The 12,105-nt window shown below is 47.2% G+C and overlaps 1 protein-coding gene across 3 annotated transcripts in view; it reads right to left on the bottom strand.

Annotated features, from left to right (window-relative positions):
• The window catches only part of GPSM1 (G protein signaling modulator 1), a 98,180-nt gene that overhangs the window by 17,951 nt on the left and 68,124 nt on the right, over positions 1–12,105 (bottom strand). The window lies entirely within an intron of this gene.

Below are 12,105 nucleotides of genomic sequence, written 5' to 3'. Positions count from 1 at the left end.
AAGTCTTAAAGTGACCAAGGTTGGAGACCCCTGCTCTAAGCGGTTTACAGAGTCAGCCTATTGCCCCCAACAATCTGGGTCCTCATTTTAACGACCTTGGAAGGCTGAGCTGGTTAGAATCGAACTCCTGGCAGTGAGCTAAATTAGCCTGCAATCCTGCATTTTAACTACTGCGCCACCACGAAGGGGGGACTTCTGCCAAGAGAAAGGCAGAAGGGAAGCCATCAATATATTGGGATATATTCCACGAGGGGGTGGAAGGCCACGGACAGGACTGAGTGGCATCTAACAACGGTTGGGCGTCGCTGAAGCAAAACAGAGCTCAACCCTCCCCCCTCCAGATTAAACTGTACAAAGTCCAGCCATGTAAAACTCCCATTTTCCGATGCCATGAGAAATGGCCACTGCATCCAATTAGCCTCACCGCCCACTGTTCAAAGAAACCTTGTGCGGCACAGAATTTGTACTGCAATATTTCTCAATGCTAGTAAATTGTAAATTATGTGGACAATTGACAGAATTTTCTCCAGCCAGTATGCTCCCAAAATACTGGGAGTCCTTTCCTTTTTCCTTTCCTTTCCTTCTTTCCTTTCCTTTCTCCTTCCCATCCCTTCCTTTCCCCTTTCCTTTCCTTTCCTTTCCTTTCCCTTCCTTTCCTTTCTCCTTCCCATCCTTTCCTTTCCTTTTTCCTTCCCATTCCTTCCTTTCCCCTTTCCTTTCCTTTCCTTTCCTTCCCTTCCCTTCCCCCTTCCCTTTTTCCTTCCCATCCTTCCCTTCCCTTTTTCCTTCCCTTTCTTCCTCCCCTTCCCCATTCCCTCCCCCTCCTCTCTCTCTCTCACACACACACTTAGCTGTCCATCTCTTAACTAATTGTGGCTGGCTCCCAGCAACATATAAAAACCATATTAAAGCTACAAAACTGAACACATTCAAACCTTAAAAGTAACAAAAGTAACAAAAACCAGGTGCCAAGCTTCTAATATGCAATGTCCTTGGGGGCGGGGTGGGGGTGGGGGGCAGCCAGATTTTCCAAGTTTTATGGAAGGTGAGCTGAGACCTGCCACACTTCAGGGGGCAGAGTGGGTGGCATGCAACCAGGACCAAGGTAGGGGCTACTGCCTAAAAGGTTGCCCTTTCTTATCTTCCATCCCATGGCAATACTTTTAGGGGAAGGGGCTAAGGCCATGCCGACCTTGTTTGACCAGGCGGGATGGATATTAGGGAAAGGTGGCTCCAAAGAGAGCCCAGCCCTGTGCCAGGTGGGGCTTTAAAAGTGACAGCCGGCACCTTGAGTGGCACCCAGAAACAAACTTTAAAAAGTCTCCAGATGTAGAGACCGGCTGGCAAATACATTTAATAAATAAAAATAAATAACTAGAGGTGCTACAGATTGAGAAGCCTCGCTCTAGGTAGGCATAGATCGAGAGCTGGCCCTTCTGGAAGAGGGCCAAGGAGCCCTGAGCATCCCCACGGCCGCGCGTGGGCTTCCCAGCAGCTGGAAGGGGGGAGGCGGGCAGATCCCACCTTCTTTTGTAGCGAAGCGGGCTAGATTAAACCCGGGCTAGTTTAAGCCGCCTTGGAGGTGCGGTAGAGGAAGGGGAATCGGCTGGGAAGCAGCTCTGAAGGTGCCCGCGCCAAAATTCCCAGGATGGGTTTTTGAACCCACGCAGGGAAGGGGGAGGAAGCGTTCCCCCCTCCTCACCACCACCCCGGCTTCCACGCTTCTCCTTTAAGCCGAGATGCCATTGCTTGGCTTTGAGCATCGTGGCTTGGCTAAGACGCTGAGCTTGTCGATCAGAAAAAGTCGGCAGTTCGAATCCCTAGCACGGGTCTCCTGCGTGCGCAGGGGGTTGGACTGGATGACCTCCAAGGTCCCTTCCAACTCTTGTTACTGCTTGTTGATGGGGAAAAAAAAAACCCGAGGGGACCCTCCTTCCGCGGATCGCGGTTCAAGAAAGCGGGGCTGACGTTAAAACACACACACACAAACTTTTCTCCAACTTGCCCGTTCAGGCGACGTTTCCCCCTCCCGCGGGCGCCCGCTTGCAGAAGAACCCCGTGCAGGGACCCCGCTTGCCGGCGCCCCAGCTGCGGAGCTGCTCCTTCCAGCTCGGCGGCTCCCGAAACCCAACCGGCTTACTCACCCGGCCCGGCTCGGCTCATCCTCCTCCGTCCCCTCTTCCTCCGCTCCCAGCGGCCGGGAGCAGCCGGGGGAAGGCGACGCGCCCCGCCCCGGCAAGCCACGAATCGTCCGAGTCGGAGCGGAGCTGCCCGGCGCTCAACGTGCCGGAGACTGAGCTGTGCTGGCTGGGGAGGGGAGAGGTGGGGGAGAAGGGGAGAGGGACTGCTCAGAAAGGGAGAGTCAAGAGCCGCTAAATCCTGCCCCCTTTTTGGAGGGTGGAGGATGACAACTCAGGCTTCCTTAGGAAGATCCCAGGTTAAAGGAAGACTTTTGGATGGTGAGAATAATGAACTAGTGGAACGGCTCGCCACCAGACGTTGTGGGATGCTTCATCACTGGAGACTGCAAGGGATTGGACTAGACCAGGGGTCTCCAACCTTGGCAACTTGAAGCCTGGAGGACTTTAACTCCCAGAATTCCCCAGATTCTGGGAGCTGAAGTCCACAAGTCTTAAAAGTTGCCAAGGTTGGAGACCCCTGGACTAGACGACCTCCAAAACCCCTTCGCTATTCTATTCTATTCTGGACAAGTAACTGGGTGGAAGATCATTAGAGAACCAATGAATTAAAGATTTAATTTAATTAAAGATAAGAGGTTGGACACCATTTGTCTGAAATGGTATAGGGCAGGGGTCTCCAATCTTGATCCCTTTAAGACTTGTGGACTTCAACTCCCAGAGTTCCTCAGCCAGCAAAGCTGGCTGAGGGACTCTGGAAGTTGAAGTCCACAAGTCTTAAAGGGACCAAGGCTGGAGACCCCTGGTATAGGGTCTCCTGCTTGAGTAGGGGGCTGGACTAAGAGGACCTTCCAAGGTCCCTTCCCACTCTGTTCTATTCTATTCTATTCTGGACAAGAAGTAATGGGTGGAGGATCATTAGAGATGCAATCTAGATTTAAAGATAAATTTCCTGACAATGAGAGTAATTTATCCACGGCTTCGCTCCAGAAGTTGTTTGTGCTCCATTGCTGAAGCTTTTCAAGAAGAGATTGGACAGTAATTTGTCCAAATAGTGTAGGATCTCCTGCTTTGGCAGGGGGTTGGACTAGAAGATCTCCAAGGTCCCTTCCAACTCTCTTATTCTGTCATTCTCTAATTCCTTTCACCAGAAATCTTTCACTCCCTAGTCCAGGAATCTCCAACCTTGGCGACTTTAAGACTTTGCTTTAAGAAGCAAAGTTGGCTGAGGAATTCTGGGAGTTGAAGTCCCCAAGTCTTAAAGTCCCCAAGGTTGGAGAACTCTGCCCTAGTCCATGACTGAACTACAAATCCCAGCATCCCCCTGGGGATGCAGGGAACTGTGGTCTGACAATATCCTGGAAGGCCCCGTTGTCTACTTGTGGGAGAAGCACCGGGTGGGATAAAGAGAACGCCTGATACTCAAAGGTTCCACCAGCAGAAAGTTCCCCTCCAAAGGAAAAACAAGATTTAAAATTCTGGAAAGTACTTTTTTTGCTTTGGGGGTGACAATGGAAAAGAGTTTCAGGACAAGGATATGAAAGCACAGCTGTGGTTAGCATCCTGATTTTCTTGATTCCCGCTCTGTGAAGAAGCAGGCTGTATGATATCCCGTCCAGTTCTTTGTGGCTAGAAAAGACCCTCCAACTGAAACGCAAAAGCCACCCACCCACCCACTAAGAGGAGGAATACAGAATAGAATAGAATACAGAATAACAGAGTTGGAAGGGACCTTGGAGGTCATCTAGTTTTGGTGACCACCTTTAAAGCGCTCCATGGCATTGGGCCGGGTTATTTACGGGACCGCCTACTGCGACCGAATACCTCCCACCGTCCCGTGCGCTCTCACAGAGAGGGTCTCCTCAGGGTGTCGTCAGCGAGGCAATGTCGTTTGGCGGCGGCGCGGGGGAGGGCCTTTTCTGTGGGGGGTCCCCCCCTCTGAACGATCTACCCCGGACTTCGTCAGCTGGACCTTCGGACCTTCCGCTGGCTTAAAACATACTTATTTAATTTTGCAGGACTGAGCTAGATTTTAAATTTTGGGTTTTAAATTGGGTTTTATTTCTATTTTTTAATTGGACGGGCTTTAGAATAAGTTTTTTAAATGTTTTATATTGTATTTATATTCTATTTATCTGTTTTTAGTGCCTGTAAACCGCCCTGAGTCCCTTGGGAGATAGGGCGGTATATAAATATGATTAAATAAATAAATAATAAAATAAAATAGTCTGACCCCGACCCCCCCCCCCCGCCCAAGCAGGGGGCCCTACATCATTTCTGACAGATGGCAGTCCAGTCTCTTCTTGAAAGCCTCCAGTGATGAAGCTCCCATAACTTCCGAAGGCAACTTCTGTTCCATGGGTTGATTGTTCTCTCAGAAAATTTTCTCCTTGTTTCTAGGTTGAATCTCTCCTTGGTCAATTTCCATCCATTATTCCTTGTCTGGCCTTCGGGTGCTTGACCCCCTTCCTCCTCTCTGTGGCAGCCCCTCAAATAGTAGAAGACTGCTATCGTGTCTCCCCTGTTCCTTCTCTTCACTAGATTAGCCAGGCCCAGTTCCTGCAACCGTTCATTGTATGTTTGAGCCTCTAGTCCCCTCATCAACTTGATTATTCTTCCCTGTACTCTTTCTAGAGTCTCAACTTCTTTTTTATAGTGTGGTGGCCAAAACTGGATGCAGTATTCCAGATGTGGTCTTACTAAGGCTTTATAGAGTGGTAGTAGTACCTCACATGATTCTAATTCAATCCCTCTCTCGATGCAACAGAGGAAGCTCTTGGTGCTGTGTTATTTTATATGTATTTACTCATCAATTTTATACAGCTGCCCGTCCCAAGATGGCGCAGTTAGGGTTTGTGTCCTTCTCACAAGACAAAAACATCACTTGGAGCAAAGAGGGTGCCTTCCATCTGGACAGAACTCAATTCCAAGATTTGGCCCAGCTGGCAGAGGAGTCGAGCTGCAGAGGTGCTTTTAAGCCAAGGGAAAACGGGCAAAGGGAGCTATGTTCTCCTTCAACCAGCCAGAGATCTTAACCCCTGCATGATGAGGTTTAGGCTACCCTCGTAGTGCCAGGCTTATCAGATGGCACCGCAGTCAATGAAGAAGGAAAAGAAGGAAAAAATACAAGAAGGGCGGAGCCCTTCCCTCCCCGGCTCAGCTATTTGACTGGAATGTGAAGAACTGCAATTCCTTCAGTTAGGCCAAGGAAAGCCTTCAATTGCACACCCACTACTGAGGGATCTTTGGCTTCCTTTCAGGAGTCCGAAAGAGGAGAACACTGGCCTTCAAAAAGAGGTTTCCTCAGGGGCAACGTCTTTTGTCAATTCAAGCCCAACATTGAGCAGAGCTAGATTACAGACACAGATTGACAAAGAGTTGGAAGGGACCTTGGAGGTCATCTAGTCCAACCCCCTGCCCAAGCAGGAGACCCTACGCCATTACTGGCAGGTGGCAGTCCAGTCTCTTTTTGAAAGCCTCCAGGGATGAAGCTCCCGTAACTTCTGAATTCAACTTCTGTTCCATGGGTTGTGAAAAACAGTCGTAAGTCACTTTTTTTCGGTGATGTTTTAACTTCAAACTGCCATTAAATGAACGGTTGTAAGTTGAGAACTACCTGTAACCCTGATTCTGGCAAAGCTGAGGGGCTGCCACAAAGAGGAGGGGGTCAAATTATTCTCCAAAGCACCAGAAAGCCAGACAAGAAACAATGGAGGGAAAACTAATCAAGGAGAGAAGCAATCTGGAATTAAGGAGAAACTTCCTAACAGTGAGGACAATCAACCAATGGAACATAGGGCCTCTGGTGGCTCAGCAGACTAAGTCTGTCTGTTATTAACACAGCTGCTTGCAATTACTGCAGGTTCAAGTCCCACCAGGCCCAAGGTTGACTCAGCCTTCCATCCTTTATAAGGTAGGTAAAATGAGGACCCAGATTGTTGGGGGCAATAAAGTTGACTTTGTATATAATATACAAATGGATGAAGACTATTGCTTAACACAGTGTAAGCCGCCCTGAGTCTTCGGAGAAGGGCGGGATATAAATTCAAATTAAAAAAAACAAAAACAAACAGCTGGCCTTCACATGATGTGGGTGCTTTCTCACCAGTGGTGGGTTGCTACCGGTTCGCACCGGATCGGGCGACCTGGTAGCAGTGGCATTGGGAGGCTCCGTCCACCTGCCCGGATGCTTCTGCGCATGCGCAGAAGTGCCCCGCATTGTGTGAACCGGTAGCGACGGGATTTGGAACCCGCCTCTGTTTATCACTGGAGGTTTTTAAGAAGAATCTAGACAGTCACTTATCTGAAATGATATAGGTTCTCCTGCTTGAGCAGGGGGCTGGACTAGAAAACCTCCAAGGTCCCTTTACCTTCTGTTTCTGACTTAGAGTTTATGTTTATAGCATGGAATAACTGTTGTGAATCAGAGAAAAGGGTTGTAATATTGCTAATTTGGGCACACACGGTTTAGAAATAATTTCGGCAAGCAAAGCTCCTGGCTGGAACGTGCTCATTCTATTGTTCTGTTCTGTTCTATTTTCTGTTCTGTTCTCTGTTCTGTTCTGTTTTCTATTCCACTCTACTCTATTCTCTTGGTTCATGTGTTATTAAGACCAGCGGTTCTGGCGTAAGGTGATGGATGAATTCTTGGCATGAAAAGACCAAATTCAGAATTTCTATGAAAATCTCAGGGGAAATCTCCTAGAAAACTGTTTTTGCTACGGTATTGATTTGCACATAACTACTGGACACCAACAAATACACAGCCGTCCTTTGGCCAGCTTGGGTAGATGTTCTTGAATCACTTTCCTAATTAAACAGGGCAAGGTTAAATCGCTCAGAAATATCATCAAATCTTTCTGAGGCTTTCATGCGTAAGAGGCCAAGGACCTTCATCAAGGCAGAGAGGTAATTTTTTAAAAAATTAGACTTGATTACCTGGGGAAGAAGAATTAAAAATAGTGACAAATTGAGAGGGGGCCAGGAGGGGAGTAGAGATGCTGCTTGGGAAGACATGATCCAAATTCACTCCCCTTTCCTGCATCCTAAATCCTTCTTTTCTTCTTGGCTGAGCTTCAAGAGATGCCAAACAAAATTATGCTTTTATAATAACATGGTTATTATTAAAATGATTATTTTTAAATTTTATTAATGGATTATTTTTTTTCTTTAGTGCTGCCACTGAGGATGTAGCATAACAGAAACTCACTGGAAAGCCAAACACAGCCCCTGCTTGCCTTGATAGCCGGTCTCATAGGTGCAAATGAAGACAAAACCTGGCTTAATAGTAGTGACTGTGAGAGGGATCTTGGAGTCTTACTGGACAACCAATTAGCTAGGAACCAACAGTGTGCAGCCGCCGCCGAAAAAGCCAATGCAATCCTAAATTGCATTAACAGAGGGATACAATCAAAATCAGATGAGGTACTAATACCACTCTATAAAGCCTTAGTAAGGCCACACCTAGAGTACTGCATCTGGTTTTGGTCCCCACACTATAAAAAAGATGTGGAGACTCTAGAAAGAGTGCAGAGAAGAGCAACCAGGATGATGAGGGGACTGGAGGCTAAAACATACGATGAACGGTTGCAGGAACTGGGCCTGTCTAGTCTAGTGAAGAGAAGGACCAGGGGAGACAGGAGAGCATCTTCCAATATTTGAGGGGCTGCCACAGACAGGAGGGGGGGTCAAGCTGTTTTCCAAAGCCCCTGAAGGCCAGACAAGGAATAATGGATGGAAACTGAACAAGGAGAGATTCAACCTGGAAATAAGGAGAAATTTTCTGACAGTGAGAACAATCAACCTTCGTTGATTGCCTTCAGAAGTTGTGGGAGCTTCATTACTGGAAGCTTTCAAGAAGAGACTGGACTGCTATCAGAAATGGTGTAAGGTCTCCTGCTTGGCTGGGGGGTTGGACTAGATGACCTACAAGGTCCCTTCCAACTCAAAAAGCCAACACAGTTCTAGGCTGCATAAAGAGAGGGATAGAATCCAGATCATGTGAAGTGTTAATACCACTTTATAAGGCCTCGGTAAGGCCACACTTGGAATCCTGCATCCAGTTTTGGTTGCCAAAATGTAAAAAAAATGTGGAGACTCTCGAAAGAGTGCAGAGAAGAGTAACGAAGATGATTAGGGGACTGGAGGCTAAAACATATGAAGAACGGTTGCAGGAACTGGGTATGTCTAATTTAATGAAAAGAAGGACTAGGGGAGACATGATAGCAGCCTTCCAATATCCCAGGGGCTGCCCCAGAGAAGAGGCAGTCAAGCTATTCTCCAAAGCACCTGAAGGCAGGACAAGAAGCAATGGGTGGAAACTGATCAAGGAGAGAAGCAACCTGGAATTAAGGAAAAAATTCCTGACAATTAATCAGTGACAATTAATCACTTGCCTCCAGAGGTTGTGAATGCTCCAACACTAGAAGTTTTTAGACAACCATTTGTCTAAAATGGTATAAGGTTTCCTTTCTAAGCAGGGGGTTGGACTAGAAGACCTCCAGGATCCCTTCCAACTCTGTTATTCTATTCTGTTAAACTATTAAAAACCTGCATTTCGCTCCCCTCAAGGAGGAGAGATTGCCACATCCATTCTTTCTTTGACAAAGAATCACCTTGTCAAGTAAGTCTGGGCGACTTTAAAGGGCAGCAGGAACTAAATGTTTTTCAAATGACCCGAGAGACTATTATATCAGCAGGAAGACTCAGTGGAACGAGACCAGGTCTCTAAATTTAGTCCTCCCACGCTTATAATCCTACGCCCGGCCCATTGGGTCGAGAAGGTGAGAGAAGAAATCTAAATTTAAAAGAAAATAAAAGGCTGGGGAGGGAATCTCCAGGGCAGGTTATGTTCTGCAACGGGGAGGACAGGGGAATTCAGATTTCTCCAAGTTTGAGTTTGGAGGGGGAAAAAACTTTGCTCTATTGCTCTGCAAAACAGGCAAGCCGGTAAAAGTTACCGGTGGTCCTTGACTTGCGACCGCAACTGGGATTTTCTGTTAAGCAAGGCAGTTCCAGGGAGTCCTCGACTTACAACAGTTCATTTAGTGACCGTTACAAAGTTACAAAGTTAACCTCTGGTGGCTCAGCAGACTAAGTCTGTCGGCTATTAACACAGCTGCTTGCAATTAACATAACATAACATAACATCAGAGTTGGAAGGGACCTTGGAGGCCTTCTAGTCCAACCCCCTGCCCAGGCAGGAAACCCTACACCATCTCAGTCAGTTACTCAGTCAATTACTGCAGGTTCAAGTCCCACCAGGCCCAAGGTTGACTCAGCCTTCCATCCTTTATAAGGTAGGTAAAATGAGGACCCAGATTGTTGGGGGCAATAAAAGCTGACTTTGTATATAATATACAAACGGATGAAGACTATTGCTTAACACAGTGTAAGTCGGAGAAGGGCGGGATATAAATGCAAATAATTTAAAAAAACAACAACAACCAAAACAACCCCCCACAACGGCACTGAAACATGTGCCTGATCACCGTTTTTCACACTTACGACCTTCGTATCGTGTGCTCATGGGATCAAAATTTGGACGCTCGGCAACCGGTTCATACTTATGACCGTTGCAGTGTCCAAGGGGGTCACGCGATCCCCTTTTGTGACCTCCTGACAAGCAAAGGAAACCAGATTCCCTTAACAACCATGTTCCTAACTTATCGACGGCAGTGATCCACTGAACGACTGCGATAAGGAAGATCGTAAAATGGGGCAAAACTCACTTGACAAAGGTCTCACATAGCAACGGAAATTCTGCGCTCCGTTGCGATTGTACGTCGAGAACTGCCCCTATGAAGCGACTCACACTCCATTTTGCGACAGGCGTTCAATCGTTAAGCGAATCACACGGTCGTTAAGTGAATCACATAGTTGTTAAGCGAAGCCAGCTTCCTGTATTGATTTTGCTTGTTGGAAGCCATCTGGAAAGGTTGCAGATGGGGATCACATGACCCCGGGATGCTTGAACCCTTGTCAATTAAGCGCTGGTTTCCCAGAATCCGAAAGCTGGTCACAGAGCCACGTGGAAGTCATTTGCAATGACATAACTTCACATGGTTGTTAAACGGACAGTTGTAAGTCAAGGACGGCCTGTACACAGCAGAGAGCCAGCTGGGGAGGGGGAAATGAAGACGATTTGCTTCAGGGAGAAGATACAGGCAGTCCTCAACTTATAACACTTCATTTAGTGACCGTTCAAAGTTTCAACGGCTCTGAAAAAGGGACTTACGGCCGTTTTTCACCCTTATGACCGTTGCACCATCCCCACGGTCAGGTGACCAAAATTGGGACGCTTGGCAACTGACTTGTATTTATGACGACTGCAGTGTAGATCTCTGTTCTGTCCCCCCTCGCCTCCGTCCGAGCGATGGCTTAATTAGCTGGCACTATCAGCTCTGGCAGCAAAAGAGCCAGCGTCTGCCAAGTTTCTCTGTTATCTCCCTCAACGCCGATGAGTCACCCAGGAACAAACTTCAGCTCTTAATCAGTGGATTTGCCTGTTACAAAGAGACATAGCAACTCTCGCTGTCTTTTATATCCTGTGGGGTGTGACTCCATGACTCAGCACTTCCTGGGCCTGCCCCACCCCTGCTTCTGTTGTTCCCTCCTCTCCTGCCTACGAAACCTAGGGTTCAGCCAGGCCTGATTGCCATTAGCCGAGTCTGGAGGTGTGGCCTGGGGGGGGGGAAGAGTCAGGGCACGGAGGCCTCGTTATGTCCTCCACCTGGCCTGCCTCTGGCTTCTGGAGCTGAGCCAGGGAAGCTGGTGCTCCCGAGGTAAGTCCTGATGGCCCTTCCCCCTCACTTTCCGAGTCACTTTCTGGCAGCAGGCCCAGCTCCAAGTCACTTTCTGGCAGCAGGGTCGGCTCGGGAGGTGCAGACACAACAATCTCCTTTTGCAACCTTTGGACGATCGAAGTCAATGGGGAAGCCAGATTCACTAACAAACCATGTTCTTAACAACTGAGGCAATTCGCTTAACAACAGTGGCAAGAAACCGTCATAAAAGGGAGCAAAATTCATGAAACTCTCACTTAGCGACATAAATGCTGTGCTCAATTGTGGCCTTAAGTCGAGGAGAACCTGTATTTCTTTCTGAATTATCTGGGAGCGGCAGAAAGAGCAAACAAGACTGTGAGTCTCACTCCAAACCCGAAGAATTCTTATTGCATTTGAAGGATCACTGTGTGGTGGCATTTCTGGCTGAGTCCTTTGCTTTCCACCGGTAGGAATAAAGTATCTTTACTACTGTGGGACTTCTTGCTAGAAACAGCAAGAAATTAAAATTTAGTTTTGGGGTTTGATGATTAGAACTGTTGATGATTATACGTCTTTGGAGATTCTGTCATCCAGGTCATGATTGTCCCATGGTTGTCCCAAGAAAAGTGGACTTTCTGGTTTTTCTTTGAAGATGTTTCCCTTCTCAACCAAGAAGCTTCTTCAGCTCGTTGCTTCTTGAAGAAGCACTTTTGGGATGTTTATGATTAGAAATAGCTGTATATTATTGCTGAGTAAGAGGTTAATTTTAGATCTGTATCTGCACTGACGAAAGTTGTATTCCTTTCATAACCCTTTCTTCCTCCTTTCTCCTGACGTTTCCTTTTCCCTAACCATCCCTATCCCTAAGCGTCTCTTCTTTTGCTTTTCGGTATTTTACCTTTCGTTTAAACTTTTTTTTTTAAAAAAAGAAAAAAGTCATAAGCTGTCTTTTTCATTCAGATGGGACAATTAGACATGGCTCACTGGCTTGGGCCATAGTCCCCGAGTTTTCTGTGATGTGGTAGCTTCCCAAATTATTGGTAATGTCTGGCCTCTCACGAGACTCAGTTACAGAAGTGACTTTGATCTTTCTTGAGTTTGCAATGTCTGTGTCAGTTGCTGTGTGTGTGTGTGAGAGAGAGAGAGAGAGAGAATGAGAGAGAGACAATGAGAGAGAGAGAGAAAGAGGGAGAGAAACAGAG

The sequence above is a fragment of the Ahaetulla prasina genome, chromosome 16 (assembly GCF_028640845.1).
Source record: "Ahaetulla prasina isolate Xishuangbanna chromosome 16, ASM2864084v1, whole genome shotgun sequence".
In the NCBI taxonomy this organism is placed as follows: Eukaryota; Metazoa; Chordata; class Lepidosauria; order Squamata; family Colubridae; genus Ahaetulla; species Ahaetulla prasina.
The sequence above is the reverse complement of the archived record's forward strand: the minus strand, read 5'-3'. Positions and strand labels throughout refer to the sequence as shown.